Source organism: Neovison vison, chromosome 3 (genome assembly GCF_020171115.1).
Source record: "Neovison vison isolate M4711 chromosome 3, ASM_NN_V1, whole genome shotgun sequence".
In the NCBI taxonomy this organism is placed as follows: domain Eukaryota; kingdom Metazoa; phylum Chordata; class Mammalia; order Carnivora; family Mustelidae; genus Neogale; species Neogale vison.
In genome coordinates this window covers 110699740-110714453 of record NC_058093.1, presented here as the reverse complement: position 1 = coordinate 110714453, position 14714 = coordinate 110699740, and positions in this window count along the sequence as shown.

The following is a 14714-nucleotide window of genomic DNA, read 5'->3' as shown; positions in this document are numbered from 1 at the left end:
TCACAAGTAGGCAGAGAGGCAGGCAAAGAGAGAGGGTGAAGCGGGCTCCCTGCTGAGCAGAGAGCCTGATGCAGGGCTCAATCCCAGGACCCTGAGATCATGACCTGGCTGAAGGCAGAGACTTTAACCCACTGAGCCACCCACGTGCCCCTCAACTTGGAATTTTAAATAAGTAAATTCAATTAAAGGTCTTTTATTTATTTCAAGACTATGTCTTTGTGTGTGTGTGTATGTGTCAAAATACTGTTACTGTTTCTTGATCTATTCTTTGTATACTATTTCATGACAGTAGATAATGAGTAAGTGAGAATTGTTTGGAAGATAAAATATGCAACCCAACTTAAGCCAGATGCAACTCCATGAGTTCTTAATACTACTTAACAGTTGTCTCAGTTATTGCTTCGCCACCCGTTAGTATCAGAGCGCTTTGAATATTTCACCAACCCAAATGCCTAAAAGCGATCCATTGTAATGTCATGTATACTCAGATGAAAATACAATATATTGAAGAACATTATAAAGACAGGAACATACTGGGCACCAGAACCCAACTGCAATTTTCAGAAAGGGTCTTCACTGACCATAAAAATACTTGGAAAGGCAAAATAAGGACTTTGTGATTTCATTAAAAAAACTTAGTTAAGGATAATCAGTTAATATGTGGAATGAGAAATTTATATGATTTCTCAGACACACATAAACACATTCTCAAAATAATATAGATTGGGTTCTGATATAAACATTTACTTCTTCTTTAAAAATCTCTACAGAAACAGCAATCAAATTTTGATTTTTAATATTTTTCAACTTCTTTTCCTAGCTCACATTATTATGCTGGGGTTATGCCACTCTTATTTTAGGGCAGATCTTTGTCACAGACTCAAGCTTATTTTTATTTTCTACTACAACAGCTATTTGAAATTCAGTTCCAGAAATTATATATATATATGTAAATATATATATATATATATAGATATAGATATAGAAAGATTCTTCCAATGTACTCTGTAAAGTAGCCATTTGCTTTATTAGCCATGCAAGGATGATGTCTTTCTTCTGTCCCATTGCTCAGGGCAATGTTTGCTCTCTATCAAACTATGGTGGAGATATTTTGTTCTATTCTCTCAGACAGGAAGAACCACTTCTAGAATGAACTTTGAACAAAAAGAGATTCCATCAATGGGCAGACAGAGGTATCCATGTCATGCCTTATTTCTCAACATTGAAATGTCTTCCCTGGAGTTTCAGGTAATACGGCACAGGCTACAGGGAAATTAAAACCCATTATTTGTGAATCCTTCTGAGAACACAGGTTTGTGTTTGGAATTTGGTCTCCTTTTTCCCAGGGCCTCCATACCAGAAATTATTTTTAAAGTATTTGGATCTGCACAGGTTTAATGATTTTTAATTTAAAAGCACAATATATGCCAACAAAAACTGTAATACGAAATTAAATGACATAATGTTAAATGGAGCTCTGTCTCTACACTGGCAGATTTTTCCCCCCAAGTTCTTTCAGTTAAGAGTCAATCAATTGACCACCTCATTCCTTTATCTATAACAGCATTTTTAAATCTGTATTTTGTGGAATACCACTATCTAAATGTGATGTTAATTGATGGTCTGAAAGGATTTCAAGGTCAAATCATTTCCAGAAAAGTTATGTAGTATTCACAGAGCTCATTAGTGTGAAAGAACCTCTGAGATTTACTGAGTAGAAAAATGTGTTTAACATTTTTTAACCCAGTTGTTCTCCCGGTTGAGTCAAAAATTTGTCCACCCATTTTAATCACAAAAAACATATTAATATATTTTCTTTCTGGCACAGGTATGGTGATTGCTCATATCTAAAAACTAAAAAATAGCAGACTTAAGAGGATGGACATGATCAATGTCTACGGTTACATAAAATGAAAAAAATATGTTTAAATATTTGGAATCACTATTTTTGTTTACCTAATATGTGATCTCAGGTTCTTTTGAATTAAATTGTGATCAGTAAATTCCTAGGTAATGACATTTGGTGGAGATTAAGTGATAAAATTGTTGCTCAAAGCTCACAGCATAGTACTTAGTAAGGGTACAATGATGATAATTGTTACTATGGTTAGTATTAATTTTCATTCCTGATTTTGTAATCTTAAACACTATATCACTTTATCTTTTATTATAAATAGAATATCATATTAACTATTTTTGAATGGGTGAATATTAGAGAGAAATTATCTTTTTGACTGTTTTATTGTGTATAAATCCAATTCTGTTTCAAAATGATGTGTTATTTTATGGCATATTATTAGTCTACAGAGACTAACGCTGATATTACAGCTTGTGGGACTTATATGCAAATTCTACATATCATATCTTTTAGTTATCTTTTGCTGTGTAACAAACTACCCCCAAACTAGTGGCCTAAAACAACAATATTTTGCTATTTCTCAGAATTCCGTTGATTCACTGGTGTCTGCTGCATCTATGTGATGTCAGCTGGAGTTACTCATTTATTGGCATGCTGTTGGTGTCTGGTCTGACCTAGAAAGTCAAAGAAGCCTTCACTGTCTCATGAGGAGTCTTTGTTTCTCCACACAGCTCCACCACAGAGGTAGGTATCCTGGGCTTCCTCAGATGGAAGTTTCTGGGTGGTGGGATTTCCTAAATGGTATCTGATTTCACAGAATACAAGCAGATGCTACAGAACTTCCTCAAGATTAGGCCCTGAACTGGCTCAGTGGTACTTATACTACATTTCACTGACCAAGGGCAGTCACAAGGCCAAACCCAGATTCAGAAGTGGAAATGGAACCCAGAACTTGAGGTAGAGTGGCATACCCATACAGAGGGAAGGAGCTAATGATGGCCTTCTTTGGCAGCTCTCTATCTCAGCATCAGTCACCAATATAACCTCACCCTCCAACTAGTCTCCTCCTGACACTTACAAAATGCATTTTGAGCCCAGATCTTCACACAACTTAAATCCTTAACATAGGCTTGTTGAATGTATTCCTCTTCACTTTGGTAAATATCTCTGTACGGATAAAACCTGTTCTGTGCCAAGAACAGTGCCAGTCAGGGCACAGCACCAGCAAATCTGCCTCAGCTCTTGTGGACTCCTTGTGGACGAGACAAACACATAGAGTCTGCTAAGATACAGTGATGACACCATCCCCCCAGAAAGTCCATGCATCAGCAGGAAATGGGGGATGAACCCTTCCAAGATGTTGGAGGTAGTCCAGGCCTTCTCCCAAGAACCCTCTGAGGAGAGTTAGTCCACACATTTAGATTTCTGAGCTGAGTCCTAAGTACAAGCAAGAAAACAATGCTTTGAAAAGAGTAGTTTTCAAAGTGCAGGCCCAGACCAACAGCAGCAGCAGCAGCAGCAGCAGCAGCCCCATGGAACTTCTTAGAAATGCGAATTCCCAGGCCCCATCCAGACCTGCAAATCAGTCACTTTCTGGGCATCAAGTACTGACTCTGGGAAAGCGTGATTTACTCTAAATTCCCTGACGGGAGAAATTAATTGATTGAAATTATATCAGAGTGAGGACTTGCATGGCTGAACTCACAACTCTTTTTGGAGAGTGTCAGGACTGTCAGTATTACTGCTGTAAATTCTAGATAGGAATGGTTTACAAAAGGATGTGACCTAGAGAGAAATTAAATATGGAATGATTTTCCACAAGGTCAAATGAAACCAGGGAGCTAATGGGGTTATATGAACTTTGAAAACTATAAAACATTATATACCTACTGGGAATTTTAATTTTGATATTAGTATCAATTATTTGTAAATTAAAGTAACATGTTTTTTTGTCTTATTTAGTTGTAGGTGATGCATCTATTTCAAAGACAGGATCCTCTATTAGCTGTTTTATATTTCTAGTTATTACACTATAATTTTATTGTTTCTGAATAAATGATAAACAGACTTTTAAAAAGGTGGAATGAAAACTTGAGTGGTACCTATGATACCCTGGTATAATCTTATATTTTTAATAACTTGCTGTGTGAGCTTAGGTAAACCACGTAAACTCTCTGAATTTTGGCTTCCTTATCTAACAGGAACCCAGATTCTTTGATCTTTTAGTTCTATTTTAGTTAGAAAATTATGTTATATATCTCATTGTTCTTTCCAAACAGGAAAACAAGACAACAAAACAAAACAAAACCAAAAAATGACTCTTTATTTTTCTCTGACTCTGATCCTCCCACTCCCTTCTACTTAGAAAAGTAGGACATCTATTATAAATTCATCCAGAAAAATATTACTTGAGCTTTCAGAAGTGATTGGATTGGAATACAGTCTAAGGGCTATTCCAGAGAGAAGGGCAGATAAACAAGTGAACCAAAGTGGAAAATGGGGCTAATGGAGAGGACAACTGTTTGATTAGGTGTTTAGATTCAGGTTTGGAAGAAGCTAAGAGGTCAGAGAAGGTGATTTTGTGTATAGATAGATAGATAGATATGTATCTATATCTATATCTATAAAAGATATATATATCTATAAAATCTATATCTATAAAAGATATCTATAAAAGATATATATCTATATAAGATATATCTATATCTATAAAAAGATATATCTATATATCTATAAAAGATATCTATATCTTTAAAAGATATCTATAAAAGATATCTATATCTATATCTATATATCATATCTATAAAAGATATATATATCTATATCTATATATCTATATATCTATATCTATAAAATCTATATATTTTCTATAAAAACATATCTATAGATAGATAGATAGATATGCCTATATCTATCTATATGCCTATATCTATATAGGCATATCTATCTATCTATCTATAGATATTTTTTTTTCTTAATGTTGTTAAAAGTTTGTTATATCTTAAATAATTCAGACTGGTGAAGATTCAGAAATAAACAAAAAAAGATCTGATGAGTATGGGGTAAGGCAGGTGATCAGGAAGGGGGACACTCAGAACTGAATTACCTGGAAACATAATAAGGTTGCAGAGTATTCACAGGATTGGGGTACCTCAAAGATATAAAATAAGAATAAAGTAAAAGATGATTGAATCAGTAGTTAATTATTTGGCATATTAAGTGCAGTAAATTTTTTCACAACTTGCCACAAAAATTATTGCTGTTTTTTTTTAAAAGATTTTATTTATTTATTTGACAGACAGAGATCACAAGTAGGCAGAGACAGGCAGAGAGAGAGGGGGAAGCAGGCTCACTGCTGAGCAGGGAGCCAGATGGGGGGCTCATCCCAGGACACTGGGACCATGACCTGAACCAAAGGCAGAGGCTTAACCCACTGAGCCACCCAGGTGCCCAAATTATTGCTGTTTTGATCCCTATAAATGCAATGGCACATATATTTTATTATAACATTAAATCTTCTATAAAAGGGTGTTGGAATTCTTTTTCCTTAAGAAGTTTTCTAAATATAGTCTTCAAGATGGGCAGACATTAAAACTCACAATTTGAGGAAAATGCTAAAATTAACTCCTGCCTCTGGATGTTTCTGGCATTCTCAACTGTATTGTTGGATATCATTAAGAACAAAAATATTTTGTAAATACTGGCTGCCTGCCAGGTGTTGGTGTGGGTGCTGGGGATACAGACCCTTATAAATTGCAGACCTACCCCCAAAGAACTCACAGTGCCTTCTCTCAGGACTTATTTTGTGTGCTCTTTGGAAGATGTCAGGGAAATAGGACTAGAAAATAAGGTCTTTAGGAAAGAATGTCCTAGAAGCACAGTGGGCCAAGTCTATCCAAGGACCCCCATTTACTTCTTTCTTGCCCCAGAGCTCCTGAAATACAGAACTGGTGAGGAGGAAGTTCAAGAGAGAAAAAAACAATCACAGTCCTTTGAGAACTACACAATGGGTTTGCCATAGTTTTCCTATCTGCTACCTTAGAGGACCCAGAAATCCTAAATCTCTACCTCTTCTCCCTCCAGCTAGCCATGATAACCATGGCTTAGTTATCACATTTTCTCAAAGTGCATTCCACCTGTGAAGTTTATTCCTGATGATGGTAGGAATGTCTTTAGCACAATACTGCAAAGGAGGGAACTCTCTTGGGAAGCAATCTAGCCAACCCTGCATGCTGATTTCAAGCACATCTGCTGTAGAAGACCAGTGCAAGGGACAGGGGCTCTGAGGAAACCCTTGTGGATTCACAGTGGGAAGTTTCCTGGGTCTGGGATGGACCTTCCCAACACACTTCTTGCCAACACTTCTACACAATTCCTAACTGGATGAGAGCAGATGGCAGGGGATGTTTCCCAGGATGACCCTTCCTTAGCAGCCGTACAAGGAAGTGTCTCTAGGAGAGAAACTATGATGTGTCTAGTTCCAGTTTTGTTCTTCTTTAGAAAGTTCTCTCCTTCATTCTCACACCTTCTCCATCAGAGTCCTGGTTCCAAGCCTAAAATTCTGAATGTCTCCTTCTCCGGGCCTTTATTACCACAGTCTTTGTGGTGAGCATAGGAATAGACTAGAAAGCATTTTCATTTTCTATTTTTCTGTAAATCAGCAATGTAAGAGGTTGCAGGTTGAGGGAGATGACCAGACAAAGTTATAGTTAGGTAGCGAGGGAGTTAATAGCTTTTCTATCTGCCAGAGTCCCAGAGGGAATAGATGACATGATCAACATGGTTTAATTGAATAGATTTTTAAGGAAAGACCTATTTACAAAGTTCTGGGCAGAGCTAAGGTAACAAATAAAACATGGCCAGTTACCATGACAGTAAGAGTCCTTTAGTCTGAAAGAGGATGGGGGGGTGGACCCTGTTTCCAAGATTTGGTTATAGTTATAACCAGGTTAGAGTCATTACCTGAGAAAAAACCAAGAGGGAGCATAAGGATAACACCTTCCTCCTGCCTTTCCCTTTCTGCTTATCTCCCACTGGGCATTTCATCTTCTAAGTTGTTGCTGGTGAGTCCTGTTGGTTAAAGTCAACCAAAAGCTGGAAAGAAAAGGAGTCTAGGGGATGCAGTTGATAAAGATAGCTTGTCTGGGTACACAGCAGGGCACAAAAGGTCTGAGTGTGGATCAGAGAGCAATCAAAGATCACCAGCACAATAGCATAGCTGACAGAAATCAACCCCAAAGTGTTACTATTCAAGTGCAACAGAAGTCTGTTTCTTCCTCAGGTACTAGTCCAGCATGGATTTTCCTGCTTGGTAGTTTCCTCTACTCCACTCAGTGATTCAGGGATTCAGGAGTCTGGTTTATGTATCAGCAGTGCTGGCATCCTACCATCAGAAGAAAAAGGGCATGAGGCTGTATCTGTGGAGGATTTCTTATGGGTCATGCCTAGGATTGGCAAGTATCATTCATACTCACATGTCTTTACAGGCATTTTTTTTAAAAGATTTTATTTATTTATTTGACAGAGAGAGATCACAAGTAGGCAGAGACAGGCAGAGAGAGAGAGAGAGGAAGGGAAGCAGACTCCCTGCTGAGCAGAGAGCCCGATGCGGGGCTCGATCCCAGGACCCTGGGATCATGACCTGAGCCGAAGGCAGAGGCTTTAACCCACTGAGCCACCCAGGTGCCCCTCTTTACAGGCATTTTGATTCTATTTTTACACTAAACTACAAGGGGTGAGCTGGCTGTAATGGAGAGTAGTTTGTGCCCCCAGAGGGAGGATAGAATTCTAGGAGGAAACCTTATAGAGTCCAGCATTCCAAGTCTTCTGAAAGATTATTTTTCAACATCCTGGACCAGGAACTCTGTGAGTAAGATGATTTTGAGTTAGAAACACAAAACCCACTCCCACCCCCACATGGTAAGAGAAAATCCTCAGCTGGCCCTCCAGCCCCTGAGCACATGTGAGCAAAGTTCAGGGAGTGGTGACTATTTCACTTTATGTTCCAAATCGATACATACACCCATATTTCTTTCACCACTGAGCCTGTCAGTGTTAACATCTTTTCACCCTTGTTTTGTGTATTACTCCTGTATTGAGCTTCACAAATTAATTTCACCCACAATTATCTCAGCCTCAAGGACCATGGCTGCTAAATCCAATGTCCTCCTGACCTGGCCTCAAACCCAGTGAAGGAAACTGTTTGCAATTCCTTTGATCAAGTAATTAGTCCTACTAAATATCCAAGTTTTAAAAAAAGATTTTATTTATTTATTTGAGAGAGACTGAGAGAAAGCATGAGAGGGGAAAGTGTCAGAGGGAGAAGCAGATTCCCCTGCTGAGTTGGGAGCCCCATGCAGACTCAATCTTGGGACTCTGGGATCATGACCTGAAACAAAGGAAGATACTTAATCAACTGAGCCACGCTGGCGCCCCTTAAATGTCCAACTTTGAGAAACCAACAAGAAATGGATGTGACATATTAAATCTTGAAATCATGATGGAAGTTCTGGATGTTTGTTTGTGTTCAGTAACTCATCTGAATTTCTCTCTATTTTCAGAAAATTCGTTTTGGCTTTATTCACATGACATAAGTGTGAAGAACAGCAAAAGGCCACCATGGCTGGTGCTGGTGAGCCTGGGTGTGTTTCCTTCAGTGACCGTGAGCCTCAAATCACCACAGAAGCTGTGATATTAGACAGGGAGTAATACATCAGAACATCCTGCACTGCTTGAAATTGGGCTTCAGTGCATCATTTTCTTTATACTTCAGCTATAATGATTTAAATTAGAGCAGACCTTTGTCATTTATAAGAAATGTTCACAATATTCTAAATTCCCCAAATTTGCATACACTGTAGCATGTAATTCCAACCTTAGCTCCAGTAAATATAACTAGAAAATGTAGTTGAACCCTATAGGCCCCGAATTGTTCTATAAATATAGAACTAAAGTAATTTGTAAAACTATTTTCTGGCTGGGAATCACCCCTTTCTCCTCATTGCCACTGCAAGCATTAGCAGTTGACTGTCTTTTCAAGGTCATTTTCTGAGAAGAAATGAAGTCTTCATACTTCTACCACAGTTTGTGCTTAGGCAATGAGGAGAGCAAAACTTCACAGCCCCACTGAGAGTCTAACTCAGCAACCCTTGCCTGCTAAGTATCCCAGCCCTTAGCAAAATTATATTTTGTTCCAAGGATCCAGATTTTGGGTATTTGAAGTGCAGACTGCCCTGAAGGCCCTGCTCCTGTCTTTTGCTCTGCTAACTCTGGGTGAGTAACAACATTCTCTAAAAAAATTTCTCTTAGCCTCTGGTGTAAGATGAGTGCCTTATGTGGATTGATGGAGGATCTTGTGTTTTGCTATATCAGGACTTTACTACATGAGGATGTCTACTTACCAGTCAGAGTCCTGCATTCAATTTTGAACCCCCTGACCAGGTACCATGACTCAAGAATCACACAGCTATTGGATACTTTCCTTGAAGAATTTCCTTGAAAAATGTGGGGAGATATTTTGTCAACTATCCCAACATCAAGTAGTAGGTGTGAGAGCTGGCATTTACTCCTAGACTCCAAAGCTCACGACTATCCAGTACATCTTCAAACTAACGGAGACATGGATTTCAGGAATTAGTGAAGATCTGTAGCCTCTACTTAAACATTTCTGGTTGTAGGAAGTTATTTTCCTCTGGGGCTGTGTAGATTTAACCTCAAGAATTTGTTGAGTTCCCCTTGAGATATAAACATGAAAAAGGCACCCCATAGTCACAGAGGGGCAAAACCTAACACAAAACTTATCTCATAATTAGGCAAAATAGTTTCAACATTATTTATTTTATTTTATTTTTCTTTAAGATCTGCTATCATTTCTTACTGCCTTAGCTCTGTTTATGGGTTCCCCACCAAAATTTGGACTTCTTTCTCTTTCAGTATTATAGGGTAGTGAATTTTTATCAACTAGCATTGACCAGGTAAAAGTAGGGAGCTCTGGTTTGTAGTGTTTGACAATTCCAAAGCAAAATTTGCTCAAGGATTTCAAGGACAAGGGCAAGACAGTGGACAGTGGATTGAAATTTTGTGAAGAGGCAAACATCAAGATTACAGAAGAAGTATAAATGATGAATTCATCCATAAGCATTTGGAATGGGGGATGGAATTAGGGTATCTTGAGAGGCGTTAGTGGGAAGGTGGAGATGCTAATGTCAAAACAAGTAGAGGAGTTCATAAATGGATATTGCACCTCTATTTCTGTGTTGTCTTCTAACTTTGTGTTACTTTCTGTTAGTGGCTGCTTGATCCTGATAGTTCATGTGCAGGTAAACCGACTGCTGAGAAAGTACATGTGATGATGAAGAATATCCATGTAACAAGATGAACAAATCTTGGGAGCAGTTTACTTTTATTTACTAAAACAAAATGAAACCTAAGAACTAGAGCTCTGTGAATTTTGCCCCAGAGATATAAAGGAATCCCATTAGAAAATTAAATTTTCTAAAACTTACTCTTTTTTTTAAAAAAAAAAGGATTTTATTTATTTATGAGAGAGAGATAGATAGATAGATATCAGGAGCAGGACAGAAGGAGAAGAAGAAGACTGACCAGTGAGTCTACCAGGGACTTGATCCAAGAATCCTGAGATCATGACCCGAGCTGAAGGCAGACACTAAACCAACTAAGCCACCCAGGTGCCCTTAAAATTTACTCTTCATGAAAGCTTTGAGATGTTCTTTTCTCAAGAAAATCCACTGAGACTAGCTACCAGCAAACCATTAGGAAAAAAAATGCAAGCAGCAATTCTGAAGGAAGTACTTTATGGCAATTTGTGAATATGAAACAACTAATTATTATTTCCTCTGGCAACCAGCTTCTAATAGGACAGAAAAAAAAATGGCCAAATGTTATTGGAAATACGTGTAAATAACTTGTAACTTCACAGACTCTGTGACTTTAGAAGCTCATTACTATGTGTGATGTGCTCCCATCTAACAGCTGTGGTATAGTCGGACATGGGGAGGTAAGCACTGCAAGGTCATCCATGTGGGCAATCCAAGGATCACCATGGGAACGTATGGCCTGAAATCCCACTATTATGTATACATTCGTGGAGGTTTACTAAGGACTTTGGTTTGCCAGGAGCCTCCATGTAAATACCCCCAGAAAGCACTGTTCTCACCAAATACCCAAGCACATTGGTTCTCCAATCCGAGTGTGCATTTTAAATCAGTTAGGGAACTATTTTTAACAGACCAATATCCAGACTCCTTCTTTGGGATTTCTGATTAAGTTGGGCAGATTTAAGAGGTCTGAGGTAGAGCCTAAGCATAGACAGCATACAAAAGCCTGAAGGAACAGAACTCCTGCAGAGCTGAATATCACTGAATAAATTCTTCTTGGGTAACTTCTGAATAAGATTCCCCTGCTCCAGTGTGATGTGATTTTGAAGTCAAGGCTAGTCTTACCCTAGGTGAAGTAGGAGAATGTATATATTGTGACCACTTGGGGGGAACCCCCAGGTCATATATTTCAGCTGACCATCTTCCAGTGTAATAATTCCTCTTCCTAAATGTTCTGCATTCTCCACTTTCAAAACCACAGATGATTGAGACAAGGGATGTCAAATTGGCTTCATCTTGCAAGTTAACCTCACATAGATTGGTAGCGATTGCTTACTTAGAGTGCTATGTTGCAAACACAGTCTGCATCTGACCCTAGCAGTAAAATCTCCATGATCAATTATCTGTCTGCTGTGGATGCTGGGAATGAGGAATGGCAGGACATGGGGACAGGTTTGCCATCTTTGAATAACTCAGTAAACATGGAGGATAATCTTCAGATGACCTTTATTCATCTATATACATATAATAAACAGAGTGTCCTGTTGTATTGGCATATTAGGATATATCAGGTTACCTGTGTAACCATTGTCTTAGAAGGCTTTTTAAACCTCCTCATAGAAAATAAGAACTTACTGGAGTCATACAGGTTGTTTTTTTGGTTTTGTTTTAAATTTTTGTTTACTCTGCTTTCATGAAACACCATCAATGCAGAAAGCACAGGCTATCATTCCCATTTGTAAGTGGCTTATACTCTCACTAGGGATATAAAGTATATATGCAAGCAACAATTAATGATCATAGCATTATTCACTGTGACAGAATTATGTACTGATATAATAAAGAAGATGAAGAGAGTAAATCCTTAATTATGTGGTCTGACGAACAAATGTTAATTTCATAGTATGCCAGATGCTGCACTGACCAAAAGGGCATTGGAGGCACACAGGTTCATCCACACACTGAATAGAGCTGGGCTCTTTCAAAAACCATCACAGCACAATACAACACCACACAACAAACAAACAAAAACAAACAAACAAACAAACAAAAAAACAAATAAAAATAAGTAAAAGCAAAAATAGGCTATTCTCTCAGCGTTATATATAGAGTAAGAGTCCAGGCATTGGACAGACCTGGTTGAGGATCTTGGCTTTACCATCTGATTGACTATGTGGCCTTCAGATTCAGTCTGTGATGCCAATCCCTGCTCCCACTTACAAGATGGAGATACTAAAACCTCCCTTGCATAACTGATTTAAGATTTATGAAGATGTGGCTGCAATCTGGTGCTGGATAGGCTCTCATTAAATAGCAAGACTTATAACATTTCTTCAATTCTAAAATGACATCAATCTTAAGATGTACTCTTGAATTAATAGAAAGTTTTCAGTAGGGAAATTAAAAAAAAAATCTTCGTCATAATCTACATCTCAGTGTAATAGAAGTCTGCATTTCAGAAGTTCTAAAATGTGAACCAGAAGTGCTTTAGCCTGGGTGACATGACATATCATCAGGTCTAGTGTGGAAGGATAAATAAGCAGAGGAACAGTAGCAATTGCTTCTCTGGAGTTTACTATGTGCCAGGCAGTGTCATCAAATATTTAATCCTCCCAGGAACCCCACCAGGCTGGGCCTATTGACATCTGCATTTTACAGACAAGGAAACTGAGGCACTAATAGCAAGTTGGCTAAGACCTCACAGCTAGAATGTGCCAATTCCTGAATTTCACCCTGGAACCCATGGCCTCGGCACCATACTGTCCTTCCCCAGGCTGCCTGCTGGAAGGTAGCTAGACCTTGTGAGAGAGGGGAGCCTGAGATCTGACAGGGAGGGAAAAAAAGAGCAGAACTATCAGGAAAGCTGATTCATAATTGAGAAATGTGGCCTGTGGACCAAAAGAAGGAGATACAAGGCAGTAAGTTTGGAAGCCTAGGTGGTCAGGAGAAGAGAGGACAGCAGGGCATAAAGTAGGTGAGGCACAGTGGTTCTAGATCACCAAACACTTGTGAATGGCTTAGGGTTTAATGCTTTCTGTCAGGAAGGAAATACTCATGCAAAACATGTCATTTTCTCACACAAAGCAGACTTTGAGTTTTGCTACTTGCTCCTTCTCAGGCCATGGACGCCTCAAGAACAAGATGTTGAAGTATGTTACTGGTTGAACTGTGTCTCCCCAAGAGTCATATGTTAATGTCTCCACCTTTGGAGCCTTAGAATATGACCTTATGTGATATAAGGTCTCTACAAAGGCAATCAAGTTAAATAAGAGGCACCCTAATCCAATACTACTAGGGTCCTTTTAAAAGGGGAAATGTGGGGGCGCCTGGGTGGCTCAGTGGGTTAAAGCCTTTGCCTTCGGCTCCAGTCATGATCCCAGGGTCCTGGGATCGAACCCCGCATTGGGCTCTCTGCTTGGTGGGGAGCCTGCTTCCTCCTCTCGCTCGCTCTCTCTGCCTGCCTCTCTGCTTACTTGTGATCTCTCTCTGTCAAATAAATAAATAAAATCTTAAAAAAAAGGAGGGGGGGGGAATGTGAACATAGACACACATACAGGGAGAATGACATGTGAACATGAAGACAACCACTTACAAGTCAAAGAGAGAAGCCTAGAGCAGGTCCTTCCCTCCCAGCCTCAGAAGAAACCAATCTCAACAAAAATGTCTGACTTCTCACTTTCAGGGCTCTGAGACAATAAATTCCTGTTGTTTTTATGTGACCCAGTCCATAATATTTCTTATGGTAGACCCAGAAAACCAATAACCAATAAAATAAAAGGGTATAAATAAACAATTATCAATAGGCTTATTGTATCATTCTACACATTTGAAGGAAAAATGTGTCTCTCTGATTCTATGTATTTCATGGATGACCATCTGAAAGAAAAAAACACAGTTCAAACATTTGTATTGACACATTCTTAAATTTTCCATGTGGTAACTCTAAAAGGATCTTTCTCTTTTTCCCTTTTCTCATTACATACACACTCCTACACCAAAAAACAAGGGCTATAACTGAGCATACTGTAAAGGAACACTGTGTAGATTCATTCATCCGTCATCCATTCATTCAACAAATGCACATGCCCTTTGTCCTCTGTGAGCTATACTACTGTTGATGATGTGGGACACAGAGGCAGAAGAATAATAATTAAATTTCCTTACCTACTGACAAGCCCTTAAAATAGGAAGAGTGGCCTCCACCTTAAGGCTTTGCTAAGGGCAAAGGACAACCCTACCTTGACCAAACCCCTACCCCCAACCAGGATCCTGTAAGTCTACTTTAACAATTCCTTTAGGAAAATTTATCTCTAAACCTCCAAGATAGTGTCAACAATTATTCCCAAGCATATGGCCCACTGATAGACATCTAAAGGGTCTCACTAGAAGGTTTTATTACTGGTAATGAATAACCTTTTCCCCAGACAATAGCTAGCCCCTCAAGGTCCTAGAAACCTTGCTTCCAAAATTCCTTAAAGACTTACATCATCCTTAATCCCCTCCCCAACTTACTAGTATAT